This window comes from Vipera berus (genome assembly GCF_964194415.1).
Source record: "Vipera berus genome assembly, chromosome: 12".
In the NCBI taxonomy this organism is placed as follows: Eukaryota; Metazoa; Chordata; class Lepidosauria; order Squamata; family Viperidae; genus Vipera; species Vipera berus.
The window spans coordinates 10,741,746-10,765,322 of record NC_138215.1 but is presented as its reverse complement, the minus strand read 5'-3'; the positions used below and the strand labels follow the sequence as shown (position 1 = coordinate 10,765,322).

Genomic DNA, 23,577 nt, shown 5'->3' with positions numbered 1-23,577 from the left:
AAATAATGTCTTGGTGAAGAAAACATAGCAGCCTCATTTGCATATAACATAACATCAAAAGTTCAGAACTGATTTGAAAGTCCCAAGTGATGAGTCCTCACTGCTGCTAAATATCTAGGTTCTCCTAGAAACGTAGCATTCAAGGCCTCCAAATTACCTCCAAGATTTTTAGTACTGCTGTAGAAATACTAGCACACTGTCCCTAGAAAGAACTGACTTTCATAGGTTAATTGGGTTTGCCCTAGTCTTTCTAAACATTCACCTTCCTTTGATAGTCCTTCACAGACTTAGCAAACAAAACAGAGAATATAATCAACTTAAATTTAAACCTACCCTACCGTTCAATCACAAACTTTTCACTAATGAGTGAAAGGGAAGGCAAGTATTAACATATGCATTAGAAATCAAGAATACCAGAAAAATTTGATAAGCAAAGTGTATGTTTAACACTGCATGTACTAACAGCAGCGAGGATTGTATTTGCTCAGCACTGGAAGAATGAGATAACACCACTGGACGAAGAGATAATCAAGAAGATATTGGACAGTGCTGAAGTGGACACACTTACATTGAAAATCAAAGGAAAAGAAGATAGAATACTTTCAAATATGGAACTTATTTTATCAATGGCTGGAAAAAAGGGGTAGAGATTGAGAATGTAATTTGCATTGTTAAGCAAACAAATTAACCCAGACAATACATTGTTTATTAAGCACTTATCAAATGTAATAATAGAAAATCAATAAAATATTTTGGAGAGAAAGAAAGAAATCAAAAATCCAGATGCTATTCCCACAAAAGAGTGGGGGAGAATAACAGAGAGGAAGGAAGGAAGGAAGGAAGGAAGGAAGGAAGGAAGGAAGGAAGGAAGGAAGGAAAAGAGGGAGAGGAGAGGAAGGAAAAGAAAGAAAGAAAGAAAGATTGCTTCAGACTGAAAGGATGGGTCTGAAAAACACTGGCTGTCTTCTGCATCAACAGTTTCAGAACTAATCTGATCCCCTCGTTGTTTTTCCATGCATGTACTGTAATTTAAGCACATAGCCTGGGGTCTATTCTCTAGTTACGAGCTTGGTGAGGTCCAAAATGTCAGCCATAGAAAGAGAAGAACAGATTTAAGACATGTTGTTCTTGCTAAAGGGAGAGTTAAGCCTTTTGCTAATGGTGCAGCAGAAACCAAGGTCTTCAGATTTTGCGAGGGGAAAACTTTGAAATGGCTTCCAAAAACCTCAAGCTGTCTTTATGATCTGTTGTTGAAAGCCATTTCTCTCTTTTTCTCTCCCTCTCCTCTCCCCACTTTTTTGCAACTTTATTATTGTGGTTCTTATGTGAAACAGGCTGAGAGGCGACATCATCCACTTGTTGCCTCAGCTCTAATTCAAAATCCAATTTGCAAGCCTGACTGTTGAGTAAAGCCGGGAAAAGGTCAGGTGTTGATGCAATGCAGAAAAATCAAAAGAACGCTTTGTTTCCAAAATTGGCCACACTGTGAAGCGCGAGGCATCCTTGCGGTGGGGGCTTTGGATTGAATAAGGTGGAAACACTACCGTACCAATGAGGAATCCAAAAAAATAATAAGGGTGACAGCAAAACTGTACAAAGATAACCTAAAACATCAGGAAATCAAGACACCAACTACAAATCAAGGAGCATAAGCTGCCATTTCATCTACCCCAATAGTCTCCCAAACTCACAATTTTATCGGTTTGAGATAGATTTTCATAACTTTAGCCAAAGTTGGACAAATCCTGCACCATGTTATATATAAGCAAGATACCTGGACAGAGGTTTGAAAGAACTTAATGTATACCTCCTCCTCCTCCTCCTCCTCCTCCTCCTCCTCCTCCTCCTCCTCTTCCTTTTTTACCACTTCAGGTGTTGAGGGAGATACAAAGTTCTGGTTTTTGCTCTTCTGGCAACCTCACCCATTGTTAATTGATGTTGTAGTAGTGTGTCTTCGATGTTGCCTCTCCATCTTCTTCTGGGTCTGACTTGTGTTCTTTGACCTTCTCCTCTTTTTTGTATATGCCTTGTTTGGCATGGAATCCCACAACATCCTCTCCAGGTAAGCAAACCACTTTATTTGCTGTTTTTATATGTGTATGTTGTTGTTGTTGTTAGCTGCGAAGTCGTGTCCGACCCATCGCGACCCCATGGACAGCGTTCCTCCAGGCCTTCCTGTCCTCTACCATCTTCTGGAGTCCATTTAGGCTCACGTCTACTGCTTCAGTGACTCCATCCAGCCACCTCATTCTCTGTCGTCCCCTTCTTCTCTTGCCCTCAATCTTTCCCAGCATGAGGCTCTTCTCCAGTGAGTCCTTCCTTCTCATTAGGTGGCCAAAGTATTTGAGTTTCAGCTTCAGGATCTGGCCTTCTAAAGAGCAGTCAGGGTTGATCTCCTCTAGGACTGACCGGTTTGATCGCCTTGCAGTCCAAGGGACTCGCAGGAGTCTTCTCCAGCACCAGAGTTCAAAGGACTCAATTCTTTGGCGCTCAGCCTTTCTTATGGTCCAGCTTTATATGTGTATACCAACAGCTAAATTATTAAATTCAGAATTTTGGAGAATGGCTATTTCTAGAAAGGAAGCAAAACTCATTTCCTAGGACCTATACATCAGGAAGGCCAGATTTGATTTAAGTTTATTATCTGAAAACATCTTGAAGTAATAGTTGTTACTGATTTAACTGATGCTAAGAATCAATTAAAATCTAATCCCAATAATTAGTTCAGTATTTAGCTCCATACGCTCCCATTTCTGGATATTTGATTTCAGTGGCCAAAATGTAGAAGAGGAAAAACACAAAACTGGTACAGATATAGCATGCAGTGAGAATAAAGCGGAAAGGAGCGATAACATGAATATTTAATGTTTCTAAAGGCCATGTGAAGACCTCATTTAACCGAGAAGAAGCTTAAATGTAGCACTTTTGTGGAATTACTATGCTTTGAAATAAGGGGAGTAATATGTGCAAGCATCTAAGAAGAGGCTAGAGGATCCCAGCATCTGAAATCTAGAATTTACTTAATTATCAAAGTAGATTGCGGCTCAGGAATGCCACAGCAGAGGAAAACTCGAGCAGTGCCTATTTATCTCAATAAGTTGCCCATATCGTCTCCATTTTATTGAACCTAGCCAGGTTTGTAATAGGCAGTGCAAATAATAAAACCACTCACCAAGTAGTCCTTCTAAGGAGAGTAAATATTACAATACAGACCCTAATTGTATAGACCGTGTTAAGATGTTCACGCCGAATTATTTTAGAATGGAGAGATCCTGTAATTCTCTCTTGTGTTGCAGGCCAGAATTGACTTCTAATGCAATACTGACTAAAACTAGGAATTACTTTTTGAGTTCCAATATCCCAAAGGAAATAAACAGAGCAAGACAAAATAAACCAAGGTGGATTCTCCTCTATTAAAAAGGAGTTTCAAATAAATATCCGTGCTTTTGATTAAATCAGAGACCACATTTTTCTCTTTGTTGATATTGCTTCCCCCCAAAAAATGGTATTCTGGTGCTGCAGAGATTTGAATGGATGGCTTCAACTTAATATTTAAAGATGCAGGAAAAAAAATAGCATTCCAGAACCTAAACATTTACCTAGATGTAAACTCTGATGATCTTGATGGAACTCTTCTCCAAATAAGTCTGCAGTATTGTGAACGCATATACTGGATTATGTTCCATTTAGCACTTTTATGTTGAATAAATGTTCATAGAATCCACTGATCCACGTTTTAGTTTCCCCCATAACTTCCATCAGCAAGTTCCCCTTCATTCTCTCTCCCCATAAGGGTGAGCAAGTGGTCATACTGTGGAGAAGAAGGGAGCCTGCAGTCTCTTTCAACAACACACAAACATTGAGTCAAGCATAAGGATGGCCATCAGGACTTCTGTTTAGATAGAAAGGTGTCAGATTGTCTTCCTTTAAGTTGAGTTGAGGACTGGTTTTATGACCCAGAAGTGCTATTGAAATCACTTGATTGATCTTCTCTGGAGCTACAGTCATCACTTCTAAGCTCACAATCTAGTGGTATCTCCATTATGGGATCTTGACAGCTTTCATATCCAATCTTCACAAGGTCACTGCTCTCCCGGTTTGTTTGCCTTCTCCCCCATCATACCCAAACCACCAAGTACACCAGTGGTGCCAAAGTGATCCACACACTACTGTCCACCTCAAAACTCCTGCTATTGCAGCAACTGCCCTGGACAAGGGTGCCTGCAGAGAGGTGGACATCCTCTGGGATGGCATCAGGTCAAGCCAATCCATCAGACATATGGGTAAAATTACAATCAAGACAACAGAGAATTGGAGAGACATAGAAAATGCTATGTAGATTTTTTTCAAATCATAGCCCCAGCCCAGTTAGTATGCCTTGTTAAGGATGCAAGCTGTTTAGAAGTCAGGCCAACTTCCAGATAGATTTAGATTTAGATTTAGATTTATTGAGATTTTTATACCGCCCTTCTCCCAAAGGGACTCAGGGCGGTTCACAGGGCATAAATATAAACAACAGTACAAACATTAAAAGATAATTAAATTAATGCCCAAGTTAAAACCAGAATAATAAAACAAACCTATAAAAAACCCAAGTACCCCCATCAGGCCAGACCCGCTAGTTCAAATAAATGGGTCTTCAACCCGCGACGGAAGGATCGGAGGTCTGATGCCATCCGGAGCTCAACCGGCAGTTGGTTCCATAACGCCGGAGCACCCACAGAGAAGGCCCTCCCCCTGGGGGCCACCAGTCGACATTCCCTGACAGGAGGCACCCTGAGGAGGCCCTCTCTGTGGGCGCGCACAGGGCGGAGGGGAGTCGACGCCGGCAGCAGGTGGTCCTCGAGGTATCGCGGACCCATGCCATGTAGGGACTTAAAGATCATAACCAAAACCTTGAACCTTACCCGGAAGACAACTGGTAACCAATGCAGCTCACGGAGCAAAGGTGTAACATGGGAGTACCGGGAAACTCCCAAGACAACTCTCGCGGCCGCATTCTGTACCAGTTGGAGCCTCCGAGTAGTCTTCAAGGGAAGTCCCATGTAGAGAGCGTTACAGTAGTCTAGGCGAGAGGTCACGAGCGCATGAGTGACCGTACACAAGGCCTCCCGGTCCAGATAGGGCCGCAACTGGCGCACCAGGCGAACCTGGGCAAAAGCCCCCCTAGTCACGGCCACTCCCACAGAGCTTTTACTTACAGCTGGCTGCTGTGCCAGTTGCATTTTTGATATTTAAGCTGTGGCATTAGAGGTTGTGCAGATGAATCCATATGGAAATCCAAGAATAAGGGTTCTGGGTTTGTGGGGTTGGGTCTTCTCTAATTCCAGTGCTGGGATCCAGATCAATGATTTTAGGGGGTTTCAAGACCTCTATTAGTACATCTGAGAACAAGCTAACTAAGAGTCTTAGGAGAATTATAACCGAACCTGAAGTCTTGCAAATGTATTGGATATCAACATGTTGGCTGAGAATTCTGTGAATATCAAAAGTGTCCAAAAAGCACCAAGATAAGAGAATATGTTGCATAATTTTGGTGATCTGAATTGTGTATTTACAAAATGTATTCATATTCTGAGAAACACAATTTTTGAAAGTAACCTCCTAGGGTTTTTTTTTCTTTCTTATTTCATCTCCTGCTTACAGCCCCAAAATGCTAATGGAGAAAATAGTTATTTGTAGATTCATTTGTCATAGGCTTAATTTGGGAATCAAACTCTTTCTTCTGATAGCATTAGGTTTATGACAGTAGAGAACAATTCAATATTTTTAAATCTTATCTTTGTAATATTTTAAAAAAAAATCACATCATGCATAACTATTATACTTCACATAAGATATGGAAATGGAGAGTCTACATTGGCTAGTTTATTTTTTAAAAATCCCACGTGCTACTTCTATTAGCATTATACATTTGAGCAGAACAAAGCATCAAGTGCCAAAATCTTTCAATGTGGAACTAGACAACAGACTTTTGTGCAACAGCTGAAATCCACTAAACCATGTGTCAGGGAAAATATTTCTCCAAGACAGATCCACAAGGCATCCTAACACATGGATCACCACTTGGCCATCATCTAGCAAGCATCTCAGACAAATTTTCACACCACTGGAAAGAGATTATAAAATCTGTGTCCTACCAAAGAAGTATGGTCTTTCAAATCAAATTATTTATGATTTTTAAAAAAATCAGCAATAGATCCAACCAGATAAAATCAAACAGTTAATAGGAAGGAGAAAGAATTGTCAAGTTTTGCTTGAAGCTAGTTCTTGCTTCATTTTATCTGCTGCACCAATAAATTTCGCTATTGTGTGGGTGGCTTTATGGCTGGAGTTTGAAAATATAAGGTGGGTGTAAAAATCATCCATTCTCTTAGGTGTACTTAGTAGAAAGGAGGTTATGATGTCCTTTTGAAGGTCCTCATAAACATTATAATAAGAAAAGAACATGTTGAATTGTCCACAATAAAGTGGACAAATACCAGAGTGTCTGTAAAAAACAGAGTGTTTGTCAAAATGCTGACTGTGCAAAAGATATTCTTGTCCTTCAGACAGATGCTGAGCTAGATAGCCATATCCTGTAGCAGATAAGGCAGATGATTTCTTACAATGTCAGGCAGAAATGGTTCGCCTCTGTGTGGCCAGACCTAAGGGGAAGAAGTTGAGGGCTGTGTCAAAATCTTTCTAATTGTTGCCTCCAAATAGATGAAACTGGGCAAGTAATCAAACAACTAACAACTGAAATGAGACAACTGACCCATAATGCAGACCAAACCTGGAAGGGGCTCAACTTTCAGGAAATCTTTAGTGGTTGGTTTCCCAAACTCCCCAGGCTACAAGCCATTGTAGCACTCATAGGACTGATTGCTGCAGGATGTGTGATTCTTCCTTGTGTTCTACCTATTTTCATACGTACTATTTCTAATAGCTTGGCTTTGCCTGCAGAAAGAAAAGCTACTGCACAGGTATTGGCAGTGTGGGAATATGAACAGTTACAGACCAAGGAAAGGGAATATGAGGCATTACAAACTGAGGAGGCTCTATGTTGAGACCCATCTTCACGAGTTGAGATGAGTCTCAAAAGGGGGGAATAAAGTGGAAAAATACCAGAGTGTCTGCAAAAACCAGAGTGTTTGTCAAAATGCTGACTGTGCAAAAGATATTCTTGTCCTTCAGACAGATGCTGAGCTAGATAGCCATATCCTGTTTTTGTAACTACTGTACATGCACTCCTCTGCAACTGTTGTCTGTAAACTGTCTTCCTGATACAAATGCATAGAATATAACCAAATAAGGAACTATGTACAGCCAGGAAATAAGGGGTATAAATATGTCTGTTCATGAGACCCTCGGGGTTCAGACCCTTTTGCTTCATTTTGCTCTCTGAACCTGCGCAATAAACTTTTCCTTCTCTGAAGAGCTGGCGTGAGTCTCTTCTTTCCACAACGTTTCCTCAGAGTCACAATGTAAGTGTGCTGAATAGGGCAACACTGTCATATTTGCCAGGTAATAGGATGAGTTAGCATTATGCTTGGCCCTAAAAGATCCTTTCTTTCTGCTAGAGGAAGAAAGGGCATACAAATATCTTGCAGGTTTTCAGGAGCAACACTAGCTTTTTGGTCTGAACAAGTCTGAAGTTAAGGAATCTACAGGTACTGCAGATAACAGAGTAACAGAGTTGGAAGACACCTTGGAGGTCTTCTAGTCCAATCCCATATTCAAGCAGGAGACCCTATACCATTCCAGACAAATGTCTCCTTAAAATCCTCCAGTGATGGAGCACCCACAACTTCTGGAGGCAAGCCAAGCCATTCCACTGATTAATTGACTAGAATAGAGCTGGAAGGGACCTTGGAGGTCTTCTAGTCCAGCCCTCTGCTCAAGCAAGAGGACATACACCATCTCAGACAAGTGACTGTCTAGCCTCTTCTTAAAAATCTCCAGTGACGGAGCGCCCACGATTTCTGGAGGCAAGTTGTTCCACTGGTTAATTGTCCTCATGGTCAGGAAGTTTCCCCTTAATTCCAGGTTGCATTGTTCTAAATTTTGGTTCTCTCCTTGATTAGTTTTGTTCTGCTGTACTGCTTTTATCAACAATGAGATAAAATTGTTGGCTAAGCCTAACTATAATAGCCCTGTAAGAACAAATTTGATCTTTAGCCAGTCCCCATGCTCTTGTCTTTAATTTTGGGTACCCCACACTCAAGACGGATTACTGTGTTGGGCATGGATTTCCATTACAAAGTAACCAAGTTTCTTTTATACTTATAGTTTATAAAACTCTCATTGCTTTTGGGATTCTGAATATGGATCAGTAACATACTGTAGTTAAACCATAATGGAATCTCCAGTGCTCCTAATTCAATAGACAGCTTATCAACTACTATTAACTGATTATGTGCCATCATCAACCTCAAAGATTGATTGTCTCCATGAAGATCTGTCTCTAATCTGTTTTTTCAGGTCTTTCAATTTTAATCCAATGCCACTATAATTGAGTCTTTCCAAGTTACTGCTGGTTGTCCTCTCCTGTTTCCTTCCACCTTTCTCAGCATTAGAGTTTTCTTCATAGAAATAGATTTTTACATAAAGTTTGTGAAGCTGATTTGAACCTGGCCATTTGGCCTCCATTGAGAACTCTAGCTTGATTTGTTCAATTATTCATTTGTTTGTATTTTTGAATGTCTGTGATATTCTCAAGAACCTTCTCCAACACAAAAATTCAAAAACATTTATACTCTTTCCTCCCCCCCCTGCTTCTTAAAAATCCAGTTCATCTCTAAAGGTGTCTCAGGGAACCACCATTGATAGGTATAGACACATCACAGCAGCTGAATATCATTTAGTCTAGTGGTTATGGCACCAGGCTAAAAAGCAGGAAATTATGAGTTCAAGTTCTTCCTTAGCCAGAAAAGCTACTGGATGACTCTGGTCCAGTCACTCTCTCTCAATCCAATTCAATGACAGGTCTGTTGTGGGGAAAGTAGGAGAAGAAACCTATGTTGGATACGGTTGTTACCTTGCATTATTTGTAAAAATAATGAAGGTGAGACACAAATAAATAAATAAATAATCCAACCTGTCCATGGCTTCTGTACTAAGTGCTAATCAGGGACATATTTATTAACTGCTTCTTCCTTTATTGTTGATGGTTAATCCTAAAAGGCAGAAGTTCTCTACCCTTTCAATATCTTCATTGTCATTACTAAGGCTGGTTATTCTACCTGTTGTTAATTATAAAAAAGGCCAAATTAATAACACTAGTTCCATTTTTTTCACAGTGCTCATTGAGTTTTATACTAGAGCTTTCAAATCCTTGCATTTTCAGATATTAGAGTCACTTAAGCAGAGGTTATTATTTCTTGAACATCTGTCATTTCTTTTTCCACGTTGGGCTCTAATTTACGTTGAACAATCCTAAAGCATTATTTTGCTGACATGTGAAATTAAGGATATTGTCTGATAGTTTTCATGCTCTGTTAAGTTTTGTTTGTTTGTTTGTTTTGTTTAGCGGAGTGTACATTGGTGTCTTCTACTCTCTTGTTCACTGGATCATAATGTGGTTAGACATTTTACTGATTCTACTGCTACTGTGTGCCATATTTCTGTGGATATTCCATCAGTTGGAGGTTGGAACGTCCATTTGAATTCAGAGGTTTTTTAAGGAAGACTTTTCCTGCTTCTCATCTGTACATAGAAGCCTATGTTCTGACCAACAGTCACTTCCCAGAAAGAAGCAACAATGCTGTGGCTTGGATTTTCAGGCATTGTAACAATCTTTCTAACACTCTGTGTAAAGCAAGTGCAGTAGCTTCAGGACCCTGGACAGTACCAGCAACACTAATTTGGAGATTTTTCTTTTCTTGATGCTCTCTGAGCTTGGATGTTTTCTTGCAGGCGTTTCATTACCCAAACTAAGTAGCATCATCAATGCAGAAAGAGCACTAAGGACCTCACATTTCAATCCTGAGCTACAAACATTCTCTATCAGTAGATTTTCTCTTGCATGCAATTCTGTGGCTAGTATTTCTCCAATAAAAGAGAGTTAAAAGTTACCTTAATAATGGCTTGGAGAAGCTAACTGACCACTACAGTTTGGCCAGAAAAGTCATTTCGGCATTGGTCTTACACTACATTTCATGAAACAGCATTGCTCTTAGGCACTAACTACTTCTGAGGATCAAGCAATCATGAAAAAGAAAATAACTGGAGAATATTTCCCATAATATTTCTGCCTTCTAGAGGTATGCAACATCTCCAAGAACCAAAGCCAACTAGCACCAATCCTGTCCTAGGATTTAGTGAATGGACTGCAAGATCTAAGATAGACAACTCTTCCTGAGAGGAATCTTTGGAGAAGCCATTTTTCTCAGACGAGCTGAAAGGCAGATGGATAAAACTGGAATTAGCATCACATAGAACATAGAATAACAGAGTTGAAAGGGACCTTGGAGGTTTACTAGTCCAAGCAGGAGACCTTATACCATTTCAGACAAGTGGCTATCCAATCTCTTCTTAAAAGTCTCCAGAGATGGGGCACCATAATTTCACAAATGATATGGCTAAATAATTTGTCTAACCCTCTTTAGCCATGTCTCTAGAAGAAGCAATTTGAGTCTCAATGTATTTAATGTGTTTAAAACTCATTCTACATTCTGCCCTCTTCTTTACAGATGCTAAAGACTCTGACACTAAGTTTTGTATCTCATAATACAAATCATGAGACTTTAATTCTTACATACCTTGCAATCCACCTTCCATAGCTTTGTTCAAGTGCTGTGAATTAAGAACTTGTTGTCTTGGGATAGCTTGCGGAATCAAAGAATTCTGCCAGAGCATCTGCTCAAAATTGCACACCTCATTTATTTAGCTGTTTTCAAGGACTGAACAGCATAGGTAAACCTACTCATTTTCAAAAGCTTTGGCTGTCTGGAGTTTCACCTCTATAAGCTTTCAAGTTTTTCTTAATAATCAGAAGAGTGTCAGAAAAGTGAAAGGGAAGAAATCAAAATTGTTCCTTCATGCCTGATTCCAAAATGATGAGAAAACAGGTCCTGCTCAGCTCCCACAACTTAGAACAATTATAGCGGGCAGTGCAAACCTTGTGTTTCTGATTCTCCTTAAGGCTCTCTTCAAAGAGAAATCCATATTACAAGTAAAATCCACTTCAAAAGAACCTGCCAAGTATCTGCAATCATTTAAAAACTCATTTCTGTTGTTCCCCATATAGAACATCCTTTTGTACCTTGATCAGCTTTGCTGTCAATCGCTTTCTTTTAGGGCAGAACCATGCTGTAGCAAAATTCTATTTGGAAAAACATCATGAAAAGCATCAGGCAAGGATGTCTCAGCAATCCATGGTGCCTCATCAAAAAGCAACATAGAGCAATAGAATTATAGAGGTCTGAGCAGCAAAATTAACACATTTGATAGCTAGAAAAACAAAGCTGGAAACTCTCCCATTGCTATATTTTATTGACCGATCAATTTATTCTCCAAATTCTAATCATGTTTTGCAGACTTCCCAGGGACGTCTGATTGGCCACTGGGGGGAAAATGCTGGACCGAGCAGCCCTTTCATTTCTTTCATTTCAGCAGAGTTTTTATGTTTTGATAGCATCTATTAGATGGTGTAGATTGTTCCAGGAAAAGTAGAGAGACATCAGAAGTGAAAGGTAGGAGATTTATTGCCAGGATAATTCATTAAGGAAAGGAACACTGGGTGATCTCAGCATCATTTCAGAAATGATGGGGAAATCGGTTTTTTCACATTTACTAACGGTTTTGCCATTTTCAAGTAAAGAGACTGAGAAATGACCACTATCCTGGTCATTTCTTTTAGGAAAAGACTCTTTGCTAATGACTCAGTTGGATATTGAAGAGCAGAGCAGATACTGTTCTGGAGAGGATATTGGAGGAATATGTTTTTTTTCCCCTTCTTCTTCCATCAAGAAGAAAATAACCATGCATAAGATCAATAGCTTCTTTGGTTTTATGTTTCAGTTTCTTAAAGCCAGTCAGCTTATTGCATTTCCATTTATCAGACATACATGCAAGGGCAGCTCAACTGGGATCAACCAAATGTTGCAATTTTATTCTCAGCACTTTGAAGCAAAATGACCGAGATAACATAGTGGAGGAAAACTGGGCAGGGTAGAGTCAAAGTACCACAAGCAACAAACTTTTTCTTCTTTTCTTCCTTGGAGGAAACATCCACATCTCCTTCCAAAATCAGATTTCTAGCTTCACAACTGGAACATTCAACATACAATGACTCTGTTGGAGAAATGACCTATTTCGAATTGCAGAAGTGGAGAGGAATCAATTTTATAGATTCATTTCAAGAAGAAATTCTCCCTGATGTTCAAGTATTATGATTTAAGGGAAAACTTTAATCTGTAACTTGTGAAGAGAAATGCTTGAGAAGTTTAATTTTGGAGAATTCCACCATGAGTTGAATTGATTTGGATCTTTAAGCCTTTGTAAACCTCAGATTAAAAGATGCAATTCAAAGCTGATTCAATAGAATTGGAAACTTAAATCCAATTGTCAAATGGGATACCTCCAAATTGATCAGTCAAGCTGGAATGGCATTTGTGAAGTCCAAAGGAACATTTTCCCAAATTAGTTCAAAAATCAATTAGAATTAATTGGATTAATACTTTAAATTGACTCCAAGTTCTATCCACCCTGCATATGCCCTAATATTGGCACAAAGGTAAAGTGGGGAGGAGGAGCTACTTCCTTACTCACCAGTGTATATAAGACATTTAATTATTATTTTATTTGTGAAATTTATTTGCCACCTATCTTGCCATAGGGCTACTCTTGGTGACCTACAATAATAAAAAGGAAGAAAAATGAAAAGGGATGTGAACAGAAGTAAAATAATAGAACAATAAAGTAAACCGTGGTGGTGCAATGGTTAGCCATTGTTGTGCAGTGGTTAGAACGCAGTACTGCAGGCTACTTCTGCCCACAGCCTGGAGTTCAATCCTGATGGGGCTCAAGGTTGACTCAGCCTTCCATCTTTCCAAAGTTGGTAAAATGAAGATCCAAAATTTTGGGGTAAATCTGACTGTAAACTGCTTAGAGAGGGCTGTAAAGCACTGTGAAGCGGTATATAAGTCTAAAGTGCTGTTGCTAGTTCAAAACCATGACAAAGGAACAAATCAAGAGTGAATATTCAATATGATACCCAAAACGATGGATGGGTAGAGAGCAGGGAGCAAGGGAAGGGGGGAAGGGGAGTCTGACATCAATCCAGCAGCCATCTCCGGGTTGGAATTCCCCCATTTGGACCCCAGGCTGAACAGCAGAGCCAGACTTCCAGGCTCTAGCAGAAGGATGGGAGGATGGGGGCAGATCTTACTTTAGAGGGTAAGATGATCCAAAGGGCTGATGCTGCAGGAGAGAAGGCTCTTCTTCTGGATACCCGATAGTCAGAGTTCTTTGACTGATGGGATCCGAAGAAGGCCCTCTCTACCGACAGAAGTGCAAACCTGTAAGGAAATGGCCTACACTTCCTAGAGAAGAATCTTTTCACCTTCCATGAAGATGTGCAAGGCTTCCGTATATTCTCATGCAGGTGTTACCCACCTCTTATATCCCTCTCACTGCATTTAGTGACTAATAGTATAGGTTCTCCAAAAAAAATTTAAAAAATGCAACCAAATTTTTATTCCTACCAAACAGCCAAAACCTAGTCTGTACACCCTTGCCAGGAGGAGAACCACACTGCATTTCCCAAATGTTGCTGGTTGTTGCCTCTTCTACTCTTTCCATTCACACACACACACACACACATACACACAGAGACAGACACAGAGAGAGAGAGAGAGAGAGAGAGAGAGAGAGAGAGGGAGGGAGGGAGAGAGAGAGAGAGAGAGAGAGAGAGAAACACACACACACACACAGACAGAGAGAGAGGGAGGGAGGGAGGGGGGAGAGAGAGAGAGAGAGAGAGAGAGAGAGAGAGAGAGAGAGAGAGAGAGAAACACACACACACACACACACACACACACAAACCTGAGCAAACTCATCCTCTGTAGTTTTTGCATTCACTTTTGCTACCTTTCTTTTTCCTCCCTTTGGGGACCATAACGACACACTTTCAATCATCAAGCACAGATGTAGTCTTCACACTATTAAACAAGCTGCACAGCGACTGCATAAGTAAACCACATTCATATTTTAACATTTCCCCAGTTACATTGTCTGCTCCCGCAGCCTTCCCATTTCTCAATACTTTCACAGCTACCTTCTCATTAATTTCCTTTTCATCATTTTTTTTTGGGGGGTGAGGGGGGGGAAGGAATGCAGTTGGGGCCGTGGGAAGGAACATTTGTAGCATTTGTTTCTGGGCTGTTCTTTGACACTTCACGATCATTCTCCCATAGATTTCTGCAATAATCCAAGTAACGTCATCCCTTTTGTTCTTAACTCCTAATAGACTAGGTTTGGATTATTTATATATTTATTCATCTGTTGTGATGGTCATGCTCCTAAATGTTCCATTGCTGAAGCTCTCTGTGTGGGAAATTATTTATTTATTTAATATAAATTGAAACAATCTATTAAAAATAAACCCCAACGGAACGTAGTAAAATTGGTATCAGAAAATCAGTAGAAACAATAAGCATACTGAAAAATGCAGTAAACAGATCACAGAGATATGAAAACAAAGTCTGAATACTTAAAAATATCCCTAGGAATAAGACCACCTCCAAACAAGAAGGAAGGAAGGAAGGAAGGAAGGAAGGAAGGAAGGAAGGAAGGAAGGAAGGAAGGAAGGAAGGAAGGAAGGAAGGAAGGAAACCACCAAAGGGTGCAAAAAAGGGGGGGGATAAGAAAAATTAGAAAAGAAAGATTTTTTTAAAGAAGTGGGTTTTGTACTCTTCACAGCAGCTATCAGTACCAATACTTTTTAAGCTCTCTCTCACGAACAAAGTAACATAATGCAGATACTGGGTAAGCTCTCTTAGAAAGACATCCTAAAGGTGCCTTCTCTAACGCTTACCTGTCACACTGTTTTTGTTTGTTTGTTTTGATGGTTAATAGCACATCCTTGGAATAATGCAGAAATAATGATGCACTATTTCCCCTGTCAAACAAGAACATTGCTATGATTAAATTTCAGTCCTATGTCTATTTACTCTTTAGCACTCACTCTTCCCAGTATGCATATGCCAATTTGCTTAGTGCTCACTTCTGCTGATTAAGGTAAAAAAGAAGAAAGAAGCTATTTCTTTGTAGGACAAGTTAGGAAAAGCTCTGTCTGCCTTCTCCCAAGAAAACGCCATATTGACTTTCAATAATTCACTCATGGGGTCAACCTTAAAACAATAACCTATTCTCTACTAGACCAGAGACTGTCAATGGGAGGGAGGAGAAGAAATACACTATTCTCAAGATAGCATGCTCTGGGCCAGAGCAATGCTCAACCACCAACTCAGTCCCACCAGAAAGTTTGCATGCCAATGTTGTATGCATTGTGAGTCATCTGGGTCAACTGGGTCATTAATAAAGCCAAGCCCAAACCATGGCCAGTGGTGAGTGCCCTCTAATACAAGGTGTTCAAAGATAGGTTTTAGTTGCACTGGAGAGAGATGCATAAGGTAAAAGGCCCTGCTCACTTGGTGGGTTGGATGGCTTGGAAGACTCAAAAACCACAAAATGAAATCCAGAAGTTGTGGGTGCTCCATCACTGGAGGTTTTTAAGAAGAGATTGGACAACCACTTGTCTAAAATGGTATATATAGGGCCTCCTGCTTGAGCAGGAGATTGAACTAGAAGAACTCCGAGGTCTCTTCCAACTATTATTCTGTTAAATTATTGCGCTTCCTCTGATCGATCCCATGCCACACATTCTTATGTACTTATTTACAAAGCAGTTCAATCTTTATCAGAACTTTTTCTAAAAATTTTGGGTCAAGCCCCAAACAAAAGATGTTTCAAGAATTGAAACAATCCAATGGACACTTTTCATCCAAGCCAGGAATGCTAATCAATTAGTAAGTCAAGAAATAACCCCAGAATGTGGACTTTCCTGCACATCCCCATCTACTGAATTATTGTCTTCAATAAACAAGAAAAATTTAAAAATTAGAAAAAAATAAAAAGGTGCAGTTAAAAAAAAACATTGATGAGGTTCAGCTTCTTCATTTGTGAGGACCATTGGTATTGGCATTGTCTTCCCTTTAAAAGAGTTTTGCAAATCTCCTTCCCTTTCTCCTTCTTTTTTCCCATGAAAGAGTGATGGCCTTTTTGCTAAGACAAGTACTTACAATTCATCACCATCCTCATCGCCTGCAAGAAGTGTGCAAAGTTCCCCATACTGTCTCTTGAGAACTTTGATTTTTTTTCCTGGATCAAGCTCCTCATCAATAAATAGACAGAAGTATTCCCAGTCAGTCTTGCCCTTGTAGTGATTTATTTCAGCTAATACAGCAATAGTTTCTGGCTGGTTGATTTCTCTGTAATTTAGAGGAGTGAAATGGATTTTAAGCATTTGCTTGGCATTTTGACAATCCAAGTGGGGAGGGGGCAAAATATCTATACCATCTTCATCTCATGAAGTCGCTCAACAACCGAGAAATGGGGCATGTTTTTAAATCTCCAGCAAATGTAAAGTTTGGGAACAACCAGATTAGATTAGGCCAAGCAACTATCTAAAAAAGCATACTTTTTCTACAATGGATTGCCAACACTTAAAAGGCAATACAGGTAGTCCTTGACGTACGAACACAACTGAGCCCAAACTTTATGTTGTTAAGTGAGACATTTGTTAAGTGAGTTTTGCCCCATTTTACAACTTGTCTTGCTTCAGTTGTTAAGTGAATCACTGCAATTGATAAGTCAGTAACTTGGTTGTTAAGGGAATCTGGCTTCCCCATTGATTTTGCTTGTCAGAAGGTCCCAAAAAATGATCACTTGACCTTGGGACACAGCAACAGTCATAAATATGAACCAGTTGCCAAGCTTCTGAATTTTGATCATGTCATCATGGGGATGCTGCAAAGATTGTAACTGTGAAAAATGTTCATAAGTTGCTTTCTTCACTAAATGAACTTTGGTAAGTTGAGGACTACCTGTATTCTTTGCTTAATATATTGCTCCTCCCTCTATGTGGAAGTCAGTCAGAAGCTGCTCACCGTACATATTAACCATGAACTCCAAGCCCTTAAACAAGCAAATCACATCATCAACAGAAAAAGAGGAACTTTCAGCAAGCTCAGGAAAAGCTTGAGATTTGCTGAAACACAAAAGACAGAAAGAGAACCAAGAAAGGGAAAGTCCAGAAGCAAACAAGTAAACACAGGAGCTGGTGCAGTGGTTAAATACAGCATTGCAAGTTAACTCTGCCCACTGCCAGGAGTTCGATCCTGACCGGCTCGAGGTTGACTCAGCCTTCCATCCTTCTGATGTCGGTAAAATGAGGGCCCAGATGGCTGAGAGCAATATTCTGACATTTGTAAACTGCTCAGTGAGTGCTGTAAAGCACTATGGAGTGGTATGTAAGTACTATTGCTCGTTATGCTTAAATGGCCCATTGTTAGAGGGGAAACTCACAGACAAAAACGTTGAAGGGAGGAACTAGTATGGATACTCAGAAAGAGGTGGCTGAAATTGATGGCTCCCCAAAAGTTGCCTAGCCCTGAATCCCTCTTAGGGTGACTTTTTAGATATTCAGATTTAGATTTAGATTTAGATATTAAGGCTGATGGACAAGTTCAAAATCCCTCCAAAATGTTTTCTGTTTGTTTTTATATATTTTGCGTCTTTATATATTTGTGTGAATGGGACGTGGTGGCTCAGTGGGTTAGGACGCTGAGCTTGTCGATCAGAAGGTCTACAGTTTGGCAGGTCGAATCCCGAGTGCCGCGTAGCAGAGTGAGCGCCTGTTACTTGTCCCAGTTTCTGCCAACCTAGCAGTTCGAAAGCACATAAAAACGCAAGTAGAAAAATAGGGACCACTACGGTGGGAAGGTAACAGTGTTCCGTGCACCTTTGGTGTCTAGTCATGCCGGCCACATGACCACAGAGACGTCCTTGGACAAACGCAGTCTCTTCCGCTTTGAAACGGAGATGAGCACCGGCCCCTAGAGCTGGAAACGACTAGCACACATGTGCGGGGGAACCTTTACCTTTACCTATATTTGTGTGTGTGTGGAGGGCGGGTTGGTTCTTGAAATTCTTTGCCATAAAGGTGAGAGAAAATTGAGTAGGGAGAGAAGGACACGTCATTTAAGAGAGGTGTAGCATAATAATAATAATAATAATAATAATAATAATAATAATAATAGGAACAACAACAATAACAATAATAACAAAGTTGGAAGGGATCTTGGAGGTCATCTAGTCCAACCCCCTGCTCAGGCAGGAAACCCTATATCATTTCAGACAAATGGCCGTCCAATCTCTTCTTAAAAACTTCCAGTGTTGGAGCATTCACAGCTTCTGGAGGAAGGTCATTCTACTAATTAATTGTTCTCAATGTCAGGAAAATTTCTCCTTAGTTCTAGATTGCTTCTCTCTTTGGTTAGTTTCCATCCGTTGCTTCTTGTCCTGCCTTCAGGTGCTTTGGAGAAGAGCTTGACTTCCTCTTCTTTGTGGCCGCCCCTGAGATATTGGAACACTGCTATCATGTCACGCCTCTACTAGAGCCATCAAACAGTTATCCTTTTTATGTGGAGAATGCTTTGGTTGCTGTTGTTGTTTTTACAAGCTGAAGGCTATGACATCAACAGCTAAGTGCTCAAAGCCTCAGCTTCATCTACTACCAATTTGCAGGATTAGATATCCACACATAAGCCATAAGCCACAAGTCCCTTTGGCCAGCAAGTGATCTAAGTCCAGCCCACCTTGAATTCCTTTCTATTCTTAACTCCCATGCATTTCCTTTAATGGTCACTTGGCCAGATTCTTGTAGAGAACTTAAACTTGCAATAAATCTTTATACTCATTTCAACTGCCTGAATCTCCTGATTTCCCAGGCGCTTGACATATATACCATTAACTGTGGACCAGCATTAGAGAGGTCAACAATTGCCAGCATAACCACTGCCTGCAAGAAAAGAATTGACCAATAATCCATGTTGCATAGTGGTAAGGATGGAGGTTAGAGATGATGGGATACAAAGCAGGGACGAAGAGGGGGGGAATAAACATTTGGAGAAAGACAACTGAAGAGGCAAAGGAGTCACTCTGTAGCGGAGATGGGGGCATAAAAATTTAATGAAGAAATAAATAGAAGAAAGTTGGGCTTTTGTCCAGTTACTTGCTATAGTTTATACTACAGCCACACTTCTACAAACATTTCCATCCTTTGATGGTTATTTTTTGAGGAGGTTGCAAGGCATTAAAATGTCACCTATTGGAAAATAATAGCTTTAAGTTCACTTTAAAAAGGTTTAAGAAGTGATATTTCCTTTTGGGTTGAGACAATCAAATCAGTGACTTAGTCCAGTGTTTTGGAGTGGGGTGACTGAGGCTGTTTGAGGCTGCCTGAATCAGAAAATATTTATGTTCCTAAAGCAGAACAGAGGGAAGTAGACCCTTGGGCATAATTTAAGCAGCCTCCATTTTTTGGCTAAATGATAATGCTGAAGAAAAAGGAATGAGGATGTTTTTTTTATGAATTTTTATATGAAAAGATGACCCTATCATTATTATCTCCCAATCCAGCTGGGACTCAGCTTCCTAACTTGCAAAAAATCATTTGCAATATGCTTGGGGAGGAAATTTTTATATGATTGTACAGCTCATTTGCTTCTTTACAGACCGTACAACATAAAGATATAATTTTTAAAAATTGTTTTTCTTCCTTTTCCATGATCACACTTCATATGTACCACTACAATGTATCTTATTTACAATTTACTCCATACTGAGCACTCCCTCTCACCTAATCCTGCTATGGCTTCTCCTTAGTTCTAGATTGCTTCTCTCTTTGGTTAGTTTCCATCCGTTGCTTCTTTTCCTGCCTTCAGGGGCTTTGAAGGTTGATCCCCTCTTCCTTGTGTCAACCCCTGAGACATTATATAAGGGATATGGCTTGTTCCACGATAGTTTATTGAATAAACCAAAACTGGCTATACAAGCTAGGCATTACATTCTGGTTTGCTATGCACAAAGGCTAAGTTCACACAACATACTAAGCCATAATCTAACAATGATATTATAATACAATGTGGAATGTGAACTAGCTAAAGAATAGTGGCTGATTTCAACCTATGCTACAAAGTTTACCGAAGATTTATTAAAATCAAATGAGTAACATGCCTATGCATTGACCTTGCAGGTTTCCAATAATTCAACCACGTAATTGCAATAATTATAGTAATCACTGTAATTATTATGACCCATGTGTAAGGTCAAGTGTTTGCCATGTATTAAGTCAAATTATTCCTTTTTAATCCCACACATGTTTAAGGAGCTTGAAATGTTATAGAAGATTCTCATTCAGCCCATTTTATCTTTATCTTAAACTTGTAAAATATATTCACTCGAGAAGTAAAGATGACTCACCAGACTAGAAGCTAACTGCCAGAAGACTTCTCTTTATGCTTCCAACCCAGCAAAGAAGCTAAAGCTGACAGAGGCTGTGCTTACATTATAATCTTCTCTGTATCGTACCAATTTTAGTATATGTGCTGCCGAAGCAAGCATGACATTATAATCTGATACTATCAGTTCAAACCTATTTTTCTAGTTAGCTGGAATGAAAGCACTGGATTTATAGAGACCATAGCTTAGTAGTAAAGCACCTATGAAATTTCTAAGGACTTGAAAATAATCATGCACGGCCCTCTTAAAGAGTTGTTAGTCAACCAGTATTGATAATACTCAGCTACATGGGTCAGTAGTCTGATTTAGCACACACATCTTCTTATAATCCCATTTAGCATATGCACCTTCTTATAATCCCATTGGGCTAGTCTTTAAATGAATCTTTGCATAAAACGTTAAAACTGGGAAGGGGCATCTAAAAATAATGTTCTAAGTTTTATCCTGGAATAGTTATGAGATCTGATCTCACAATGTCTTTCTGATTACTGGTCTTAAGAAGCTCTTCAGCAAAATTTTAAGCTGGGTGGCTTAAATCTGCCAAAATCCAGTGGGTAGAATTATCTTTGAACATCTATGAGCTTTATATTTTGTTTCTAAAGAAAGAGGGTGAAAATGTTGATCTGGGCCAACTCCCATCAGTCATACCGTGTTTCCCCAAAAGTAAGGCTTTCCCTGAAAATAAGCCCTAGCTTGATATTTGGGGGTGGGCCAAATGTAAGCCCTCCCCCAAAAATAAGCACGAGTTTTGGGGCGAGGCGCATGCCTAAAAATCAAGCTAGAGTGGGGGTGGGGGGAAGGAGTTTACCGTTGCAGCCAGGCCTCCCGTGGATCGACACTTGCCCAGCTGGCCCACTTCTTCTGCGGCCGAAGGAGCAGCTTCATTCTGCAGCTGAGAATGGAGCTCCAGCCTGCATTTCTCAGTTAGAGGCCTTTCCGGATAGCATCATGAATTCATTAAAAAATGGCTTGTTCACAACCCACAACTATTATGTTCGTACAAGACGGCAAGCCAGTTTTTCAGCTAGCACAAAATGTGATCTCAGCTTTGTCTATTCCTTGCTAACTTACATGTGGAGGTCCCATTAAATATCCTGCCTAAGGCACTAAAACGTCTCTGGTTTAGGCACGACCCTGGGCAAAAAGGTCACAGTTATTCATAGACTGTTTTTACTGAAGCCGTCTAAATAAGAGGGAAAAGAGAGACCGGCATAAAACAGACTGCTCAGTTCTACCTTTCCTTCCACAGTGTCCAATGTTATTTGTAATAAACGAGAAACTCTTTTGCAGTGTCTGTTCCTATACCCCAGGGGTCTGCTTCCTTGTTCCTTTGAAGTGGGATATATTTGGTGCACTGTTCCAGCCAAAGAGGACAAATCTATTTGCCTCCCAAATGTTCTCGCCATATTACTCCTCTGATTCCCATTCCAAAGAGTTGTCCTGGAATCCTCGGCACACTTAGAACAGCTGTTACGCTTCCTTTTTTGCACTGCTTCACTGACGCATGGAGTGACAACTCTGTGGAGATGGGAGGAAGGTCCCTAATTGTAACTGTAAACTTAATTGCTAAATAATTATTTGTCCATTTGCTTGCATCTGCCAGGGAGGGAGGGAGGGAGGGAGGGAGGGAGGGAGGGAGGGAGGGAGGGAGGGAGGGAGGGAGGGAGGAAGGAAGGAAGGATGGATGGATGGATGGATTGATGGATCTCAGCATTTCTTTCTTCAAGGAGTTCAGAAATGATGCCCTATCCAGACTTCATCTGTGCTTAGATTTTAGAAGTAGAAATTCTGAAAAAGTAGGACAAGAATGGAAGACTCATCCTTGTTCAAACACATTGCTGTCCAATCTTTTTGGAGACGGGTGTGTGTGTGGGGGGGGGGAATTAAAGATTTCCAATGTGACCCAAACAACCCCTCAGCAACTAGTATGGAGGGAGAGGGCTGAATTGATTAAAGAAAGTAAGAGAGTGAGCCAAGAACATTTGTTTTACTTTCTTTTTTCATACCTTAGAATCATGCAGCACTGTCACAGTTTTCAACTATACAAGTGGCCTTTCCTTCTCTTGCTCACTCTAAGACACAATTATACAACTAGGCATACATGGGCATACAATAGCTCTCCACCAGCAATCAGCACCCAGATCAGCATAGATTTACTCCAAGGTTAACATCAGACCAACAATCAAGTAAACAATACCCCAATCAAGGAACTGCCAAACAAGCCACAGCAAACAGCCTAAACAAGATCACCCCCACAAACAGCATTCCTTACTAGCAATGATGATGTTACCTAGTTTGGGTAATGAAATGCCTGCAAGAAAACACGCAAGCTCAGAGTGCGCCAAGGACCCCTCATACAATGGCTCTGTCGAAGGCCTCTAAAGACAGAGATTGTCAAAATTAAATTTTAACGTGCTAGACATGGCAAACTATTGAATGCATAGAGAGTAATCGTCAATCATGAATTTAATTTTAAATCTGTTTCTGGGCTTGTGGAAAAAAGGAATCACCTCAGATGGATAAATGGAAAACTACTGCCACTCCTTTTGGGAAGAGGAATCGAGGGTAAGAGAAATTCACCCAGAAAATGGATGGGAGACTTTCTAACCCAAGAGAGAGGAACTGTATCCTGAAAAACCTACTGTTCAGATTTGAGTAGTGATTACTGATTTCTAGCTGAAGCACAGGTAATTTAATTGGAGGAACAAACAGGATACATCTGTAAGAACTAATGTTTGTCCTAAGGCTGAAAATTTGTTTTTCGTTAAATGTAATGGAAGTATATAATTAATACAGCTTTTCTCAACTTCAGCAACCTTAAGATAGTGGGGGGAATACTGGGAGTTGAACTCTACATATCTTAAAGCTGCTGAAGTTGAGAAATACTGTATTAATGGGACAGTCTTCTGCCATGCTTTGGTCTGCTCCTGAGGTGGTGATGTACGATGCAATGAACGTATTGCCATTTTTACAAGCAGCTCCAGGCTCCTTTATGCCCAGCCCTTAAAA

General features: G+C 40.2%; 1 protein-coding gene across 1 annotated transcript in view; it reads right to left on the bottom strand.

Annotated features, from left to right (window-relative positions):
• The window catches only part of AGBL1 (AGBL carboxypeptidase 1), a gene marked incomplete at both ends in the record, with an annotated part of 353,471 nt that overhangs the window by 130,935 nt on the left and 198,959 nt on the right, over positions 1–23,577 (bottom strand). The gene's annotated exons all lie outside the window — the stretch shown is intronic.